The sequence below is a fragment of the Monodelphis domestica genome, chromosome 8, assembly GCF_027887165.1.
Source record: "Monodelphis domestica isolate mMonDom1 chromosome 8, mMonDom1.pri, whole genome shotgun sequence".
NCBI lineage: Eukaryota > Metazoa > Chordata > Mammalia > Didelphimorphia > Didelphidae > Monodelphis > Monodelphis domestica.
Window position 1 is genome coordinate 37,088,841 of NC_077234.1, and position 18,245 is coordinate 37,107,085.

General features: G+C 36.6%; 1 protein-coding gene across 5 annotated transcripts in view; it reads left to right on the forward strand.

Annotated features, from left to right (window-relative positions):
- NAALADL2 (N-acetylated alpha-linked acidic dipeptidase like 2) overlaps nt 1–18,245 on the forward strand; it is a 1,419,153-nt gene that overhangs the window by 372,601 nt on the left and 1,028,307 nt on the right. For all 5 annotated transcript variants that reach the window (XM_056808005.1, XM_016424651.2, XM_016424653.2 and 2 more), the window contains exon 4: nt 8,760–8,852. The gene's annotated coding sequence lies outside the window, so the exon portion shown is untranslated. The remainder of the gene's footprint in view (nt 1–8,759; nt 8,853–18,245) is intronic.

Sequence of the window (18,245 nt, forward strand, 5' to 3'; positions counted from 1 at the left end):
GGTTGAGCTTCTTTTCTGTCAAATTTTCATCTGTATTTTGGAGTGATCAATCTCATTCCCTTTTTTCAGATACTCCATTTTGGATATATTCTCCATTACATGTTCTAAGTTTTCTTATCCTAATGTGTGTCTTCATTGATTACATTCTTCTTTAGTTCATATTTCTGAAATAACTGTCCTCTAAATAGTATTTTAAAATAAGTTCTATTTCTCTTCCAATCCAATCTGAAAGTTCTTGCTGTCATTCCATGATTTCCAGAATTCTCTTTCACTCAACATTTTTTTGTTCATATATTTTGGTTTACAATATTTGTATATTATTCTATAGCCTTTTTCTGAATTTTTGCTCATTTTGTTTCTCACTTTATGGTTTTCCCAGTTGATATATTTTGTATAAAAGCTACTCTTAATCTATCTCTTCCTCTCTTAGATTTTTGTCTTTTTGTTATTTCTTATATTCCTAATAGTGTCCTTGGCTTCTGTCCAAAATCTTTGGCCTTTCCCACCATTCAGTGTTGTACCGATCCCCCAAAGGTATCATCAGTCTCCTCAGTTTGGGAACTGTGGAAATCCTACTGGTTCTCTGTCTAGAAGTAATTGCATAAAGGAAGAATCTACTTCATCTTGTGTCTGATCCCCCTTCTCCAAAGACATTAAAGCTCTTTCTGCTCTAGCTGGCTCTGTATTATAATCTTTTCCTGCCCATAGTCAAACTTCATTTCTATCAGGTGTGGGTACAGAAACAATGTCTTCTGCCATTTGTGGGATTTATGGAGATTCAGAATGATTATTGTCATATGGGAATGAAACAAAGCCTTTCCAGCTAGACCCTTAGTTATAAACCTTTGGAATGGATTCAACTGATATGGGGGCTTCGTAGAATAGTGAATGTGAGCTTTTAATTATTTAAGTTCCTTGGTATTATTTCTTAAGTGATGTATCTTGAGTAGTGCTTCTGTCTTCCTACCTCATGGATCCAACTTAAGTAACTATCAGTTCTGCATATATTTAATAATGTATATTAATAATAATATGAAGGAAATTTTTGTTTGTTCTTATATTGAAGAGTCAAGCATGTCACCATATTGCTCACCATATGACCCTTCCATGTCTTTTATTCTCTAGGATAAATATGTTCCATTCTTTCAAACAATACTTGGATATCTGACCTCCTTGAATGCTCTCCAGCTTTTCAATTTCCTTCCTAAAATGTAGCACTTAAGAGCAAACATTAATTATTTCTGTGTCACATAATCCTTTCTTCCATTGTCATTCATATGAAAAAGCTTTAGTTTGGCTGTGCACTGCCTTCAAAGAAGAAGGAACAAATAGTTTGGTTCACCAAATATTAGTCAAACAATGAACAGTAATTTTAAATCAGTACTGAAGGCCAAGAACTTGTTTGCTTAGTCAATCTCTTACTCCATTAAAACTAAAAATAGGTTTGTTGATAAAGAAAATATTTTCTTATTCACATACTGTAAGTCCTTAAACCAATGGCCATGCTCTTCTTTCTTAAGGGGCCTGTCTCATTATTCTATGAATAAATCTTACTCTTGCCTCAACCTAGTGTGGGGTCCTGAAGTCCATACCAAGGGATCACATGCTCTTCAACTGTCTACAGAGGTAGAAAGACTATGAGTGTGAGCCTGTTGGCAGAGTATGTCTGTTTGTCCTAGAACTAGTAGGGCAAAAACAGAAGCTCATCATCACTAGTAGATTGTCTAATGAGTAATGAATTCATCATTAATGAAATCTGATCAAAATTAAAAAAATAATCTTGGACTTTCGTCACCTCATTGCACTTGCTTGGGGACAGTATTCGGGCCAGTAGAGTGCAGAAAAGATTGTCATGGGTTTTAATAATGTTTTAATGTGAGATTTTTATCTAATGATCAAATTGTTGAAAGGAGCTATCTCTGTATGGATATTGTCATTAGAAATAAAACCAAAACACATTTAAAATCAAATCAAAGATTCTTCTTTTTAAAATCAGTATACAGTCATGGGGTACTACAATTTCCAAAGAAATAAATTTCTATGTCACAAAGGCAATATAGAGATACATTGTCAATGTGAGTAGGAAGGAGTGTGTTTCTAGTGATGACTTGCCCAAAAGGTGAGGCATATAATAAATAAGAAAAGGAGGTCTAGTGGTTTGTTAACCAGAGAGGAGAATCACTGAAGGACAGCCAGTCTGTATGTTTTATTGACATCCGTGCAATGACATGGCATGTAAAGCAGGACTTAGGCATGAAGGATGGGTCCCCAGTGGTGGTGGCATCAGAGGATATAGTCAGGTCAAACAGAATGAGAAAGCATTGATGGATTATAATTGGCATCGCTCTAGAGGGAGAAACCACATTAATAGGATCATAGACATATCTGAATATCATAGAGTCTCTGTATTAAGTTCCATGACAACCCAAAAGTGATTGGTCTAATAATAGCTAACATTTGTACAGTACTTAAAAGTTTGCAAAGTGCTTTACATATATTATCTGTTGATCCTCAAAACAACCCTGTGAAGTAGAGAGAACAAAGCAGATGAGGAAAATCTGTCACACAAATTAGGACATAAATTGGGTTTCTGGAACTTCAGGCAAACAGCTAGTCTGAGAACTGAACAGGAGGAGGGTTGGATTGGCCCCTGAAGCCCCTAAAAGACCTTCTAGCTCAACATCTCTGATTCTATTAATCAATGGACAAGTTTTTGTTAAATGTCCTCTTTGTCTCAAGCACTGTGCTAGGTGCTGGGAAAACCAAACAAAAAAAAAGATATACTCTTCCCTGAAAGAACTTATACTCTAGCAGGGGAGATAGCAAACACACATATCAGTATGTAGATATTTATGTATAACTAACCTATAAAAACATGATGGTGGCTAGGTGGTACTGTGGATAGAATGTTGGCCCTGGAGTCAGGAAGAACTGAGCTCAAATCCAGTCTTACTGCTGGGTAATCCTGGGCAAGTCATTGAACCCTGTTTGTTTCAGTTCCTCGTCTCTATAATGAACCAGAGAAGGAAATGGCAAACCACTCCAGTACCTTTGCCAAGAAAATTCCAAATGGATATGACTGGGGATGTAGACTCTAAATGATCACCCTAGTGCAAATATCAATAATGTAGAAATAGTCTTGATCAATGACATGTAAAACCCAGAGGAATTGTTCATTGGCTATGGGAGGGGGGTTGGGAGAGGGAAAGAACATAAATCTTGTAACCATGGAAAAATATTCTAAGTTATTAATTAAATAAAATTTTCCAAACCTTAACACAAAAACTCAAATTGTGTCATGAAGAATCAGACATGACTGAACATCTATATGCATATACATAGGATACTTGGGCAATTTGTGATATGGTTCTTTGCATACATACAGATCTAAGGAAATAAAGAATACAACAAGATCCTTGAGGCTATGACTTCTATAAGGAGCTTCAGGTGAAGAAGTCACCTCTCCTGTGTTCTCATTCTGTTTTATGTGTAAGAATACCTGTATCTACATTTTAATATCTATAAGGGGCAATTTGGCCATGAAGATAGAAAGCTAGTCCTACCCCTGAATGGGTAATGCTGGACAAATCTCTTAGATTCTCAATGTTCTAGGTAACTCTGGAGCTTTGATTTTCAGACAATGTGCTGACCTAGATGGGTAGAGGAAGCGTCCTCACACAGGTTCTCTTTAGCAGTAAAATCATGGGTCTATTTTGTCATTCTCCTTTTCCTTATCTATTTTTTCTAATGGGTTCTTATTTTAGACATCCTACATCAGCTGTCCTATGGTGGTATATAGAATGTGTGTAAATAGGTATGCCACTTTTATTTATGCCAAGGGGTGCCTTCTACTAAAACCTGCCATGTTAATATCATGACTCTCATGATGCTGCTGCAAGCCATGGAATGCCTTGATCACCAACAAATTAGCATCACTTATGGCAGCAACCATCAATGAGACTGGAAGATTCTCTGGGACAACAAAATTGACAATCAGATATTGCAATGACCCTAAACAAAATGCATCTCTACAATGTTCAGTCTTGTTATTCAGAAGGCAGTAAAATGATGCATGTCAAGTATGCACAGACAAGCAGGTAAAAAGTCTTAGTGCCATTTTAAGCTTTAAACCCTGTATATTGAGTGCTTTGTAAAAGCACTTCCTAAATTGGCATCTAGGTGGTAAATTGGGCAGATCACTAGACTTGGAATCAAGATCCTTCTTCAAATTCTTCCTAATCTCTGGACAGGCCACTTTCTCTCAGACTTAATTTCCTCATTTGGAAAAGTGGGATAAATAACAACATCTAGTTCAGGAGTGTTATGAGGATCAAGTGAAATAACATATGTAAAGTCCTATATAAATACAAGCTGTTGATATCATTATCATCTTTGTAAATCCTAGTTGTTATTTTTATTATCACATCCATGTTTGACCAGGAAATGAGATTTTATACTCATGTAGAAAGAGTTAGGAGTAAGAGGAGAGTCTACATGTTGCACTGGCATTTATCAAATATTTAAAGCCCCTGAGAATGGCCTGCAGCATACTGGGTAGTTTCCCCTATGGACAACCTAAAGAGAAACCTACGTAAGAATGGGGTGAGCAGTCTGTTCTTTGTTACAGTACAGTCATCTCAGTCATATCTGGGAGATTATGCATCCAGTGAATAATAGAAGCAGGTCTTCTCATCTGTTCTAAGAGCTTGAGCAGGGTCTACCTTACTTACTTTTATTTTTAATATTCCAGTATAATAATTAACTCTTAAAATATTTAGCCTCTTAAAAATATTTGTTCAATGTTATTATTGCCTGGTGTGATATGGTATCGGTGAAGACTGAAAATAAATAATCATGAATTTTCTGGATTTTGTAGGATTTTAGGAAAATAAGAGAAAAAAACAATTGCCATTATTTTACTTTTAAATGTCCATTATGTCAGTAAATGTAGCTTTGCTCACTTCACAGATGCATTACAGTGATTAATGTGGGTTTAGTAATTTTAAAATAGTAAAGCACCCTGAACTCCTCCAGGAAAAGGAGTTCTATAAATGAACATAATCATTATTATAATTTTCTCATCTGTAAAACAGAGAGAGAAAATACCTATTTACATCCCAAGGGTATTGTTAGGATTAATTAGTTAATGTTTACAAAGTAGTCTCAATAAGGAAAAAAATAATATCCTCTGTGATTTGTACTTCCTTATTCCTCACAGTAATATTGTGCAAAAAGGATCAGCTTCAGAGGCAAAGGACCTCAATTTGAATCCTGCCTCTGCCATCTAACTCCTACATGACCTTGAGCAAGTCACACTCAGTTTCCTCTTTTTTAAACAACTTCTAAGGCCTTTTCTTACTCTAGAGATTTGATTCTAAGAATATTAAATGACATTTATGTTTTTTCACAGTATTCATACCTGCCTACACTCTGATCTCTGCTCCAATTTTTTTTAGAAGCAAAGTACAGTTTTGCCCTTGAGATAACAAGTGGTATCGGAGATAAAGGAATAGCTTTGGAGTCAGGAAGAATTTAAAATGCTGCCTCAGACATTTTCTACTTGTGTAAACGTGATCAGGTCAATGAACATTTCTCAGCCTCTGTTTCCTCATCTGTAAAAAGGGATAATAATAACTATTTAATAAAGCTGCGAGGATCATTTGAGACGATATACACACATATATTATATGACTAGAACATTTCAAATGAGAATATATATTATGTTATATATATGTATCATATTTAAGTAAAATTGTTTTCTCATATGATCTTCACAATTCCCTGTATTATATGTGTATATATACTCACAGACATATATACCCTCAAATATTTACATGTACACACATTTATGTATCCATACATATTTTATATAATATACATACACATATATAGAATCTCATTGGCAAACCTTAAAGCACTCTATATATGTACATAATTTTTATAATTACATTATTATTACTTCTGTAAAGTAGAAAAAGTTGACTGAGTCTTTGTATCTTTTCTCATCTTCCCAAGGGGAACTAAACACTTCATCATTGCCAATTTTCTCTTTCCATTTATGATTCTATTTTAGAAGACTTGGACTTTTACTTAATCTCTCGAAAATATGATTTTTGGTTGAGTCTGGGTGTTTTCCATTTTACTTCCAGACAACACAAAATTGGTGTGAGCTTACATTCTCATTGTTCCTTCCTTGCTGGCCACAGGTGGTTTTGAATGGCCACACACCAAGACATTCATCTATTATTATAACAGAAGAGCCAGAAGTCAGAGTTAAAGACAGCCGGAGTGTGCTACCTGGACTCTGTGTTTATTTGTTTTGCTTGATGTTATTTGGAGTCTAGGACCTTAGGATTGCTGATAGATTCCCCAGTATTGAATGAATGTAGCGCTTTCCCATTCATTGTTGCCTTTTCATCAGTACCTTGCTGCTCTCTGTGGTTCACAACCTGAACTTCTCAAGTGTAATTGATTCCATCCCCCCCAAAAGACCCCCCCAAAATTTAATGCACGTTATCTTGCTAGTGGTTGCAGAGCAGAGCCTGGGGATATCTGTACTCTCTGTGTTCAAACTTCCAGTTTGTTACTAGTGTTTGAGATCCAGAAGTGAGCCAGAAACTCAGTTTAAATGAGTGACAAGCTACCATCTCCATACTTTACTAATTCCTTAATTGTCCCAGAGTAGGTGAGAGAAAACTTTGTCAGAGAGAGAGAGAGAGTGAGAGAGAGAGAGAGAGAGAGAGAGAGAGAGAGAAAGAGAGAGAGAGAGAGAGACAGACAGACAGACAGACAGACAGACAGACAGACAGAGACAGAGAGAGAGACAGAGAGAGACAGAGAGACAGAGACTGAGAGATTGAGAGATTTTATGGGTCCTCAGTAAATTGGGCATTGCAGGATCATAAATCAAGAACTCAACCATAGAGTTAATGCCTCACTGACAATCTAGAAAGGACAATCTAGTTCTGTCCTTTCACTAAGCAAATAAGGAAACCAAAGCCCAGGATCTTACCAAAGATCTAGGAGGTGGTTGATAAAAGCAGATCACATACCTCTTGGGCATATTTTGAACACAAGTTCTTTGATAGCAGACCTAGTGCTGTTTCCATTCTGCCATGCTCCCTCATTCGTTTGTTTTGATTGTCAAATGAGTTGAATCATTGCAAATTTAAAATATTATAAACATTTGTTACAAATGCATTATAAAATAAATGTATTCTAAATCTAAAGCAATTAATGTAAATGAGGATGTTAGGCAACAAATTCAATGTTAGGGAAAATCATATACTATGGGAAGGAAATAATTACAGGATTATGAACTCTATCTTATTCATGTCCATCCTGTATTTGCCTCCTAAAATTTCTTGTCCATTGCTCCTAGGTCTGCATTTTAGGGCCATGCTGAACCAAGCTAATAATCCCTTTTTACTTTTCATAATCCCTTCATATACTTGAAGCTATCTACCTTGCCCCATCCTCTACCTCATCCCACATATCCACACTATCCTCCATGCCTAGATATTCTCCATTCCTTTGATCAATTCTCAAATTCCATGACCCTTTAGCTTTTTACCACCTTGGTCTTGTTCTGTTATGCCGTATAATAAAATAGTGATTAAGAGTGAAGATGAAGAGTACACAATAGGGCAGGAAAGTGGCTCAGAGGATAGAGCACCAGGTCTGGAGGTGGGAGCTCCTGGGTTCAAATGTGGCCTCAGACACTACCTAGCAATGTGACCCTGAGCAAGTCATTTAATCGCCATTGCCTAGTCCTCGCAGCTCATCTACCTTAGGACCAATACTTAGTATCGATTTTAAGAGTGAAGGGAATGGTTTAAAATTAGAATATACTACTCATCCTTTCCTTTGCCCCACAAACTTAAAATGATCAAAATAACTCCTCTAAACCCTAATATAAATAAATATGGCAAGTTTATGGTGAAGTCAAAACATAAATAATAACAATTAATAATAAATAATAAATATAAATATAAATAATATATTATAAGATACAATATATTGTATTTTATATTTCTATATATATTATGTTTATATTATACACAAATATAATATAAAAATAATAAATGAGTAAATAAATTGATAATAATAGATAAAAATAAATAATAAAAGAATAAACAAGTATTTTGGTTGTTTCACTGGGTATTGAAAAATTCATCATGTTCAAATAAAAAACAAAGTGAAGTTTGGGTCAAAGCCAGAGGACCCCCAAACCAAGTCAGCCCCACCAGGGTCTTTCAGTCATGTTTCAACCTCCAAAGAGAGAGTGACTCCCAGTCCAGTCCCATCCCCCTGGTCAGCTCAACTGCCAACTCCTGGGAACGTTCCATTTTGGAAACTCCTTCTCGATCGACAGGCAGGTCTCCAGTTTCTTGCATCTTGGTTTACAAGTTCTCTCTCTCTCCAACCTCTACCACAATAATGAGTGAAATCAATTGGATTTAAAGACTTAACAATGTCTATGGTACAGGTGGGATGATCCAAAGATGATATCCTTGAGTGATTGAAAAAGCATATTTAAAATTCATGATTGCTGGTTTGGGGAGGAAGGATTTGCTAAATTGATAAAGAATTTCACAATTTTAGAACACTTCCTATGTAATAGAAATACAATGCCTGAGGCTGCAGACACACATCACATTTTTATTTACATTTCTAAATGTCCCAAAGCTAAGTTATTCTATTTATTCATGGTCCTGACAGGTACTTCCTGAAAAAGTAATGTAATATTCCTTTTACAGTGCGTTAGTTGAGGACTGCAAAGACAAGGATAGAAATATGCCTGAATGAAACAGTGGTCTGTGAGAGATGCCCTTTGCTGTCTTGGCCTCAAGGTATGTGAAGTAACTTTTTATGTATTCCTTTAACTTCTCTAGCCATTAAACACTGAATGAGGATGCACACAGACACCCATTCCTACAGATTATTCTATAGATGACTATGTATATATTATCCAGATAGGTTTTATAATACATAATGTCAATGTCTTTGTAAATACCCTTGTATCCTTGTGTCACTGGAATATATGAAATCATTAACAACATCATCGCTGCCTATGTATCTTTATGAAAAAAAATCTGATGTATTGCCAACAATTCTTTTCACAATTAACATCCATGCAAATAACAACTGTCCTGTTTTGGTAACAATCTGTTAATAAAGTCTTTTAAATATTTTTTCCATTTAAAAATATTTTCTCTTTTCAACATATATTCCTTTTAAACATTTAAAAATATATTCCATCATATAGTTCAGCCTGCCAACTCCACTAAACCGTCCCATGTAACAAAGGAAAATAATCAAACAAAACCATCAATAAATCAGAAAGATCTGGCCATGGGTGCTACATTTTGTGCAAATAGTCTCCCATCTATCTAGAAAGAAGAGGGATATATGTTGCATCCACTGTTCTCCGGGACCAAGGTCATTCACTACAATTAATCTGAGTTAACTGCTTCTTAGTGTTATTTTTATTTCCGTTATTATAGTAATTGTCTGTGCCGTTTCCCTGGTTCTTCATATTTCATTCTGTATGAATTCATACCAGATTTCTCATGTTCTTCTTAATTCCTCATTTTCATTGACTCTTACAGTTCATAACAGCTCATTTCATTTATATACTATAATATGTTTAGTCATTCTTCAATTGTAGAAGTACCCACTTTGTTTCCAGAATTTTTGCCACCATAAAATATTCTTCTGTGAATATTTTGTGACCTATTGGCCCTCTCTTTCTGTCTTTGGTCTTCTTAGGGTTTGTGTCTAGACTCGACTAAGTCTCTGGGTTTAAAGTTTTGAATGATTTAGTGTCTTCTCTTGTAAAATTGTAAAACATTTTCTAGAAGAGTTGGACCAGTTCTTAGCTCCACTGACACAATATAAATGTATCTGCTTAGACCTTCCCCGAACTCAAGTTGGCAGCGCTTTCTCTTTTGGTTTTATTTTTTCAGATTACATGTCAATACAATTTTTAATATTTATCCCCTGATACTTTGCAATACTTGTTCTCTCCATACCTTCCTCTCTTCCCCCCCCCAAGTCAGGTAATATTAGGTTGTACATACGTTATCATATAATGTATATTTCTATGTCATCATGTTGTGAAACAAGATACATTGTTTACAAGCAGACATTTCTCTTTGTTTCAGAGGCTAAGATACACCACGTCTCTAATTACTAGTTTATCAAATGGTTATTGCTCTTACATATTATCTTATGAGAATGCCTATAGATATTTAAAAGGTCTTTTGGAGTTTTCAACATTTTCTATTGTTATCAGTGGCATTAATAGTAAAAATAATAGAGTATATATTGCATTATAAGATTTGGGAAGTGCCTTACAAATATTATATATGTATATATAATTTTATTTTTATGAGAACTGTAGGAAGTGTATGCCTTAATTGTTCCCATTTTATAGATGAGAAAACTGAGGAAAATAGATATTAAAAGGCATGCCTAAAATCTCACAGAAAGTGTCGAAGGTAGGATTTGAACTCAGGTCTTCCTGATCATATCTAGTTGCCATTAGAAGTTGCTATTTATTCATGTAATGGAAAACCAAATTATAACATTATATGAGAGGTTTTTAATAACCTAGGGTTATTAATTTAATTTTAATAACCTAGGGTTAACCTAGGGTGAGGCAATCACTAAGAGAGACCATTTCTATTCTTAACTATCACCAAATTAGAAAGATGAACCCACCTTGGAAGATTCAAAGCCTGTCTTCCACTGCTATGGACACTCATGGAAGTATTTTTAATGTATTTCTATTATGTGAAATATGTTTTAAGACAAGTGCTAAATTTGCCTTAAAACTGCCTATTCCGTGTTTGGTAAATCCAGAAGTCATCCAGTTCAAGACTTTTTCTAAAGAAAAGATAAAATGTCCATGAATGAAACTGACAATCTACTTGATGGCATTGAGGCCAGTGATGGTCATTGCTTTCTTCTCATTTTCTATGGAAGGAATAGATTCTCAATGATGTTATTGTATTGATGACATGCATTCTCATTTAGAATTACCTATCACTGATCTTTCTGGGCTTAAAATACGTTATGAGCAAGTACATACTCTACATACCTGCTTGCTTCTGTAGGAGGTGGCATGTTGTCTGAACGTAGACTTTCTTAAGAGGGAGAGGTAAGGAGGAGTGACTATCCAGATACAGAGAGCCTCAGGTACAGCAATGAAGCCACTTTGTACAAACACATTCTAAATAAACATTAACTAAGCCCAGAAAGGTCTAGAAAGGGTTTTGCCACCTAGAGGAACTTGTATTTTATATCTGTCCTAGTAGCAGTAGGCAACAACTAACACTTTTTGAGCAGAGAAGTGATGTGGCCAGATCTGTGCACTAGGAAAATAAGTTGAGCAGTATTGTGGGGAACAAAGAGAATGAATGAATCTAGGTCTTTGTCTTTATGCATTAGGTAATCCAATATCTAGACTGTTTCTTTTGATGTCAAGGGTCTGAGTGTCTACATCCCCTTCCCTCCCTTGCTAGCTGTATTCCATATCCATAACATTGGTTCCTATTGTAACCCAAGCTCTCTTAGTTGTTTTTATTTGAACTGCCCCACTTTGCCCACATCCTTCTAATTTAAAGCCCACAAATCCTTAGAAGACATTTGGTGGTGAATTCCAAAGGCCTGTGTCTCTAGCTTTTTTGTTTTTGTGTTGATTTGTGTTGATCGGATTTCCTGTTCCTGCTAACTTGATTAAGAAAAATGACCCTTATTTGGAGAGATAAATGAAGGATCCGTGAAACCAACCACATAGTGGTGGCAAATTGCGTCAGCAGATTTATGAATCATTAACTGTGAAATGTTCAACTAGGCAGGCAACCACAGTCAAAGGTAAGATGCTACAGATTTCTACGAGCTGCCTGGAGAAGAGATGTCAGCTTGAAGAAGTCAGGAGAGGAACGCAGGTCCATGACTTTGGAGGTGAAGGATCACTATGGTAACAGAGCACTGAGTATTAGAAGGAAATATGTGCTGTGGGTGAGATGGAGATGATCCAAAGTGAGGACAAAGGGTGGGTCAGAAAAGTGACAAAGAGTAAATAATTGAAAGGGAGATCAACGCTTCAACTCAGCTTCCTTCAGCTCATTCAGAAGTCACTCACTCACTAAATCCAAATTAGTGGGTAAGAATTAGACTTTGCTGTCAGACTCTCCTGGTTTAATCACACTCTCCATTTCATCTTGAAGAAGGTCTAAGGGAGGCAGGGGAAAGGGTATGTCCTCTTTCTGCACAAAGTATAATTAATGTTCTGAATAAATGCTTTTCAAATGGTGGAGCATTGATCAACAAGGATTTTCTGAACATCTGCCACATGGACCACAGTAAAGCAATAGTTAGGATAGATTTCAATTCAATAGATATAAGAAATATTTATCATATACACCCATCATTGTGCAAAGGGCAGGAGTACAAGGGAAAATAAAGGTTGCCTTCCTTTACAGAGTTTACATTCTAATGGAGTTGAGATTTTGGATCTGGTAGTAACTATGTAAGCTTTCTGAGCTACAATGTCCTCAAGTGTAATATAAGTTTGGATTCTGATGAACATCCCTTCCAGCTCTGGGATTCTGATTTTTTATTACATTTAGAGAAGTCCTCTCTCTGCTGGAACATAGGAAGCCTTTCTCAATTCCTTTTAATTCTAGTACTTTGTTAATTATTTCCTACTTATCCTGAATATAGCTTGTTTGTCTGTTTGCTTGTTGTCTCATTCATTAGATTGTAACTCCTTGAGGGTAGGGACTATCTTTTGCTTCTTTTTAGCAGGTTCTTAATGCATGCTTGCTGAATGATTAATGGTATGGATGTCAGAAATGCCTAATGGAAAGAGCTGAAATTAGAATCAGAAGACCTGGCATTGAATAGCATGATGATTTGGGACATATTAGTTCAGCTCTTTTGATTTCTGGATTCTTGTCTGATAAATGAAGGAGTTAGATAAAAAGAGCTTTAAAGTAGATAGAGTATTGAGATTATTTGCGTGCCACCTATATCAGCAATATTTTATTGTACTTGGACAACTTTGCATGGTATGTCTTATTTCAGTTATGTATGGGAAAGCATAGTCAGTCATTGTCCAGCTTTGAAGTTATGTACCCTAAAAGATCCATTATTTCCTCCTAGATGATCCATGGATGCAATCTCTGTACACATTGACCACCATGTCACATGTTGCCTTGGTCAAAAAAATAAATAAATAAAAATCTTCAACATTTTGTGTCTAACCTTCTAGGAACAAAACTCTTCTGCATTTTCCTACACCTCCCCTAAAATTCCTGGGTCAAAGTTGATGCCCTTCCACTCATTTCAGTGATCCTGGCAGATCTTGGCAGAGATACTGGAGAACTTTGTAATTTTCTTTTCTAGCTCATTTTACATATGAGGAAACTGTGGCAAATAAAATCAGTGCTTGTCCTGGGTCACACAGCTAATAAATGCATGAGGCTGAATTTGAACTCTACTATACTACCTAGCTACTCTTCAGTTTTGTAGGTTATCCTAGAACTTAAAATTTGCTGGCATACTCTTTGAGAACCTAAGGTCACTCCACCACCATGAAGTACTGGCTGGGGCAGAACGTCAGTGGAGGAATCTCTCAAATTAGACAGCCTGGTCCCTGTCCTTCCAACATAAGAACCTGATGTCCCATTACCCCACTATGTCATGGTAGTAAGGAAGTGATTCCCCTATTCCCAACTATTATACTAAAAGAGTAAATAGACTTTTAGGTCTTGCAAAGCTCCCAAGGGCATTGGATTTGAGCCTAGTGATGGGTGTGTATTACTCAACCAAGACCCAAACTAAACACATGATATAGACAATATTGAAAGAAAAAAGGTTTGAATGTCAGGATACTAGACTTTTATCTTCAAGTATTTTAGATCTATTATGTGTAAGATAAATTTTATTTGTTCTGTTCAGTGCCATGGGGCATAACTTAGAGCAACAAATACAAATTGTGAAGAGACAAATCGACTAACAGTAGCATAATGTTATTGCTTTTTAAGGCTTGAGAAGTACTTAACCTATATGCTCATTTAAGCCTCACAGCATCCCTGCTGGGTGACAATTATGAATATGCCCATTTTTACATGTGAAGGAAGCGAGGGTTAAATCATGTGCCCAAGATAACATAAACAGGAAGTATCCAAGTCCAGATTTGAACTCTTTTTTCTGACTCAAGTTAAGTGCCTTTTCTACTGTGCCACTTAGCTGTCTCTGTTTAGGCTAAAGAGAAGGAAAATCTTCCTAATGAGAGGCATTCCAAATGAGAACAGGCTATTCTGAAAAACAGTGGGCTCTTTCTGACCAATTCCATTTAAGCAAAAGCAGAATGATTGCAGAGAGGATTCCAAGATAGACTAGATGTCCCTAAGCTCCCTTCTAACTCAGATTATGGGAATATCTTCCCACTCAACCTACATTCAGGGAAGTTTATCGCTCTAAGTTGGCCATAGGGGAGGTTAGTCTTTGGAAGCACCAATTCTCAAAGCTCATTTTCTAACCTGGAGAGGAGTTGTGGTTTTTATTGGTGAAAGTACTACTCACTCTGACAGCATCATAGAACCTTGAGGTGTTGAGTTGGTTATAAAAATGAAGAACAGAAAAGCTTATAATGAGAACACTTTTGCTTTGTATTATGGACCTATGTACATATACATACATGTAAGGAAAGATTATGTGTGTTCCTATGTACCCAGATATCCATGTAATTGCATATATGTGTGTGAGAATAGATATATATGTATAAAATATCCAATTGACTGTGAAACTTGGAAATGCCTAAGAAAAACAATCAAATACACAGAGAATATACATATTCTGGACACAAACATGGCTAGGTAACTCATACCTCTGATCTTATGGGCTCTTGTCTTCTGGTGATGTCTTTGTATGTGCATCTGTGCATGTATGTCTAAGGTATATCGATATCTGTGATGCCTCATGAGTTCTTACATATGTATGTGTTCGCATTCATCTATTCAGTTTAGACTTCGGTATATGTTCTGTCCTTCTCTTTTGATTTGGGGATTTGTTTATGGTTTGTTAAGAGCTGAACTGGTTGTCATGGGAAAGGGTAGTTTCTAACAAGAGCTTTGTCAAAAATGGGAGTTTGTAATCTACCTACCTTGTTTCAGAAAGCTTCTTGGATAAAGCAGAATTGGAGAAGGACTTTGCCTTAAGAATACTATCAAGCATATTTTATAATGTTTGGGGATCCTTGAGGGAAAACATTCTAATGTTATCTAGGGAAAATATTTTGAAAAATTTAGCCTGCTAATAGTATAAGCCAGAGGAATATTAATGTCTTCTAAGTGGAAAATGAATTAAGTAGCTTATCTAAACATCACGAATTAATGCCTTGAAATAAGATGAAAGAGTTCATTTTTAAAAAATAATTTCCTTCTGTCTTGGTTGCCTGAACATAGCTGAGATGATTGTATTATTCACTAAATCTTCCTATGATGCATTGTTATGGAATGTCCCTAACCTTGGCCTTGAGTTCCTCCCAGTTGGGTCAGTGGAGCTGTTCTACCCATAGAGTGTCCAAGTCCTTGGGGTGTCCTCCCAACATGGAAAGACTTTGAAAATGGCTCTAGTAATGCACTTTCTCTGATAATACTAGGTATTATCTTTTCCAAGATAATACCTAGTAAATCCTGGACAGACTCATACCAGCTTGACTTCAAGGACAATTATCCTCCTCATCGCCATCATTACCACTCAAAGATGTTACTTACCAAGCCATAGATAAGGTGCAATATTAATACTAACTTAATTTTGTGGAGCACTTCATAGTTTATAGACAACTTTATTCTCAACTACCTTGTAAGGCAAAAGCAAAGGTATAACTGTAGCTTTTTCACAGATGAATCTAAGAAACAGAGATGAAAGAAGATTGTGGAGGCATGAGTTCTGTAGAGTGTGGGCAAAGGACTTGTTTGGGGAGAAGGGGAGGAGAGCTTATAACAGCCACATTCATCAGACGTGGCCTCTGGTTCTAGACAACGGATGAATAAATCGACCAGCAAGCCTTTGTTAAATGCTTACTTTTGTGCCAAGCACTATTCTACATATTTAAGAAATACAAAGACAAAAACAAATGAGTCTTTCCCCTCAAGGATCCTGCATTCTGTCAGGTGGACAACATGTATATATTTAAGCATATCTGATATAAAGGCCATTATACCTCTAAAGATGGGATCGGAACTTACGATTTTAATGGTGTCAGAAACGCCTTTTAAGAAAACTCTCTCCATCAATACAGATTGTCATCTTCTCTGCAATTCATAATCAGAGCTCTTGAGGACACTGAACAAATAAGTGAACTCCCCAGTGTCACCCAACCAGAATTATGAGTCAGAGATGAGACTTTGAACCCAGGTCTTTTCTAACTCTTCGACCAGCTTTTTAACTACCATATAATGCTTCCTCTCTCTATATAATAAATATACAAAATACCTATGAGGTGGTTTTTCAAAGGGAGGCATTATCATCTGTTTGGGGACAAAAGAATGAAGTGTGTCAAAGGCATCTTATATTTTCAAGATTGTTATTGTTCATGACCAATAATTGGTCAATAATTGCAATTGGGAAGATTGTAGAGTTGAGAGGAGAAAAACTGATGATCTTAATAGGCAGTTTGAGGAGATGTTCTTGATTATTTGAAAGAACTCAGTAAAGGAAACTTTGTGAAGACTGCTTCTTTGGGATTTTCTTTGGGATAATATTATTTCACTGATAATTCACATGTTCAGTGTGTTTTCAAGTATGAAGAAAATGTATCATACATTATCTCATGTGATTGGACAACTTGTAAGGAAGATTGTATAATTATTGCTATCCTCATTTTACAAATGAGGAAAGTGAGGCTAGGAAAGATCAATTAACCTTCCTGTTATGGCATAATAAGTAAACATTCGAGGCCAGATGCTAAAGTGTAAATTTGAAGCCATACCAACTATTTTTCTATTTTTGAAAGTTAACAGTTTTCCATCTCCCCATTTCCCCACCACTTTCAACACATCTGTCAAGAACACAGATGAACCCACAATTATTAGATTTAGATCTGGAAGGGAATTTTAATACAACTCTTTTATTTATAGATGAGGAACCTTAGTCTGAAACACAGGGAATGGCCTATGCAAGGTAGCAGTAAACAGCAGAATAGAAATTTGAGGCAAGATCATTTGACTCTTCATCAAGATCTCTTGCCATGATACCATTGCTAAAAGCATAGCAGCTGGTCTGTAAGAGAAAGCCAAAAATTACATAGCTGTCGGAAGTGTTTACAGAAGTTGTGAGGCTAGCATAGATACTGATAGACAGGAAGGCAAAGAGACATAAAACAAAGTAGCCTCCTAGATACATGTGCATATTCCCTAAGAAGAAGAAAAATGGGTGGGAAAAATAAAAAGAAGTCACTGATATCAAGAATAAAAAATGTCCGGTGGTTGGAGTCAAGGTGGTGGCATAGAGGCAGTGAAAGTTCAGACCTCTGAAAACCCCTTCTCACCAATTAAAAACAAAATGCTCCTACGGGACTGAAAACAAAATCTTACAACAGGGCAGAGCTAAGGAACCCTCCTGCTGGATTCAGTTAAAAGGTATGCCCCCCAAAAACCTGAATTCTAGGACACTTGGATTTAAGGGGAAGGAAGAAGGAAGATCCCAGGACCCCTTCCCCACCTACAGTACTGAGCCTCCAATAGTGGCTAGAATCTCTGGGCAGGCAAGGGTGCTAGTCTAGAGGGAGTACCTTGCTGGCAAAGTTATGCCAGGCTCAGGGCTCCAATGCAGGTGGCTGTGAGGCAGCTTGGGAAGAAGCACAGAGGAGGCAGCCTAGTCACATTATCAGAGACACTCCATATCCCCCCCACCCGAGATTTTGGCTGCAGGGCACATCCAGCTCTGCAAGTTCAACTCAGCTGGGTTTAATCTCATCAAGCCTTCAGAGGGCAGGAAAACTCAAGCTCTAATACCCCTTTCCCCACAGACTGCTCTGAGTGCCTTGCTAAAGTTCCAAGGGTGAAGGCTGACAGAAAAGCCCAAACCCATAGATCTAGCACACAATGAGAGGAGCAAGAGTACAAGCAACCACAGGGGGGGAAAGAAGGGGTAAATATGAGCAAATAACAGAAAAAGAAAAAATAAATTACAATTGACAGTTTCTATCTAGGCAATGAACAAAGAGC